Below are 3612 nucleotides of genomic sequence, written 5' to 3' on the forward strand. Positions count from 1 at the left end.
CCCCTAATAAAATTGGGCACCTCCTCATCGTAAAGCTGGCCATAGGAAAGGAACAGAGACAGGTGTGAGTAAGATTAGACATAGTTGTGTGCAATACAGGGTTTATGGCATGTTGTGGCTTGATTTCTAATCTCGATCGGCCACTGGAAAAGGAACTGGCCGAACAGGTTTGGCTTTGGGTAGTGGAGTCAGCTTGCCCAGGTCACACAGAAGTCAACAGAGAGTGTACGTGTTCCTAAGACTCGTTCGGCCTTAGTCATCGGCCTATGTGAGGGCAACCACACAATGGCTGCCGTATTCAAAATGGAATCCGAGGGTTCAGAACGGAATCCCTGATTTCATGGTGATCTCGCCACTCAAATGTGACGAAAAATACTCGCACACCTTACACATGTCATTTTCGGTCTGATGTTACCAAAATCGTCATAATACGGCGATTCTCATGACACGGGTGCAGAATTTCAGTACCACAACTCCCTCCCACCCAGAAGCATGTGGCAGCCATTGCATTGTTCACCTTCACCTAACAGTTAGGTAGCCATCTTTCCTGGGAGGGCTGTTTGGGGTGGGATGCCTGCACTACGACTCTCACCATTCCCCATGGCCCACACCCCAGCAGAGTCTATAATGTATCAGAAGTATGTACTGTATGTAGGCAAGGATAAGTTTGAGGCACATAGGGAAACACAACAGAACAACATTCACTGGTGTGAGTGTGGCATCACAGACATTACACAACACCTACCATCTATATAAGCCAACATGCAGACAATACAATGGGCAACAAATGTCAACATACACGTCCCGTATATGTTCACAGATGACACCCAGAAGCATGTGGCAGCCATTGCAATGTTCACCCTCGCATAACAGGTAGACAGTCAATTCCACAAGGAGGGCAGTTTGAGGGTGGGAGGCCTGCAACACAACTCTCACCATGCACCCTGTCCCACACCCAGCAGGATGGAGCACTCCCTCCCACCCAGAAGCACGTGGCAGCCATTGCATTGTTCACCTTCACCTAACAGTTAGGTAGCCGTCTTCCCTGGGAGGGCTGTTTGGGGGTGGGAGGCCTGCACCACTATTCCCAGCATGTACACATGTCCCCCAGTACAGCAAGATGGAGCACACCATACCACACAAATGCTTGTGTCATATAATGGACCACCTCAACCAAATTACTAGGTAGGTACACATATTCTCCTGTCTCATGACACCACTGAACAGAATGCAATCCTACACCACGCACACACAGATGTGCCACACAACAAATCTAAATGTGAGGACCTAACAGGTAAGTAGCCTGTACGTGCACCCACATATTTGTCACTAATGAAATGGTGCCATATGGCAACACCAGCCCTCTCATTGCACAAATATGCACACCGACCCTGCTTGACACACACACAGTGTGCACACAGGTAAGCAAAGGGAACTGTCACAGCTACCAAAGAGTCACACACCAATGCACATGAACAAGGAAGACTGGGCACAACCATGCACAGCACACACTGATGAGTGCATTGCCATGGGGCCCAATCAACAAGGACCATTTCAATATTTAGAAAGCATGTGTGGGCTTATAAATCAAGATATGTACATGACAGGACAAAGTTATGTAGGACAATGCAATGATCAGTCCATGGCCAGATGTGACGTCTGCCAGGTCAGACAAATCAACGAGACAACAATGAAAAGATGTTGTGCTGGTCCCTACATGGCAACAGGTCCATGTTAACATGATTTCTGTACGAGTTGCATGGTATGCATTGATGCCTCACACTATGTACAAGTAATGTATGTACCACTGCACCATGGTAGGAGGCACAGTAGTGCACATAGAAAACGATGTGAAGATCAGTCATTTGTGTAGTGTACAGACAGTGGATGACACACAGCTAACACAATGCTTGCAGAGTGCACAACAATGACCATTTCCCATCTAATCTACAGGTGACCAAGAACTTACTGCAGAGGACAACACCAACGACCTGCAGAGCCAGTCTCCCCCCCGGTACATGGACTCTTGGATGTAGACCCCCAGGATTTTCAGGAAGATGAGCTTGAAACCGGCCCATCTGCCGGGGAGCAACAGGTCCCAGGACCCCATCCTCCACCACATCTGCTGCAACACCAACTGCACAGCAGACCCCTGCTGTTATGGCCTGTGCGTCCACCACCACCACCACCAGTGTCACCTGCAACACTCTCCCTGTCCCAGAGGATGACCACCCCACACCAACAACTGAGGACGGCCGGGAGAGTGTGTGGGGACCCACAGTGGCGAGGCAACAGGTCCGTGGCAGCAGGGCAGCTGGGAGGGCCAGGGTCACCTCCAGACACCAGGATGCTGTGACTCCATCCCTGAAACACATCACCAGAGTGCTTGGGCATACGAACAGGCCCAGGGACAATCTGGCCGATCGGACGACCTATTACGCAAGCTCATCCTGCTGATGAGGTCCATCGACACCCGCATTGGACAGATGGTGGACCTCATGGGCCAGCAAGTGGCATTACTGAGGGACAGGCCTGCGCCACTAACAACACCTCCACCCCCTCTAGTGGGCTGCAGGATGACAATTCACCATCGTCCCCTGCAGCCACAGAGAGGGGTGAGTCCTTAGATGCCGCTGGCACCACAGCCGGCCCCCTCAGCCAAGTGACCAAGGGGCTGTCCTAAGAAGAGCCTGGGAGTCTCTGGGGGCAAAGCACCTGCCAAATGCCAGCCACAGAGCCAGCCCTGATGGCAATCCTATCCGTATCCCCCACTGCATTGACTGTTTGAACTGCCCTTCCCTACACTGCCTTGTGAATGGCATCTGTCTGTTGGACTGGGTTACCACATCAATGTGGTATCTACTCTTTCATCTCATTTACCGTGACTGTCAACTCTCTGCTCCATCACCACCTCTATGTAAAATTGCACACCCCTCACATGTCAACTTTGTAAATAAAATACCTTACACACTTTTATTGTGTAAGCTTTGTCTTTAGTGCAGGATGTACAGTCTTCAAAATGTCTATAATGTATCAGAAGTATGTACTGTATGTAGGCAAGGATAAGTTTGAGGCACATAGGGAAACACAACAGAACAACATTCACTGGTGTGAGTGTGGCATCACAGACATTACACAACACCTACCATCTATATAAGCCAACATGCAGACAATACAATGGGCAACAAATGTCAACATACACGTCCCGTATATGTTCACAGATGACATGTCCCAGTCACATATCCACACACAGGTTACTTGACAACTGGCTGTTTTTACCTTTCGCACATAGCCCTTCACGACAACAGCAATATCACCAGACAATGTAAATGTTGTACATCGTCACCCACCTTCAAGTGAAGTAGCGGGTGATGAGCTGTTGACACATGTCACCACCTTCCTCCTCTCCACTGTCTTCATCACTGGACTCAGGTTGTTGTGCAGGCGGGGGCCTTGGGTCCTCATCATCATCCAGGAGCAGGGGAATCTCCTTGCAAATGGCCAGGTTGTGGAGCATGCAGCATGCCACTACGATCTGACACACCTTCCCAGGCGAGTATGCCAGTGCACCTCCGGTTTTGTCCAGGCAGTGGAAACGTGACTTCAGCAGAC

Source organism: Lissotriton helveticus, chromosome 2_1 (genome assembly GCF_964261635.1).
Source record: "Lissotriton helveticus chromosome 2_1, aLisHel1.1, whole genome shotgun sequence".
Taxonomy (NCBI): domain Eukaryota; kingdom Metazoa; phylum Chordata; class Amphibia; order Caudata; family Salamandridae; genus Lissotriton; species Lissotriton helveticus.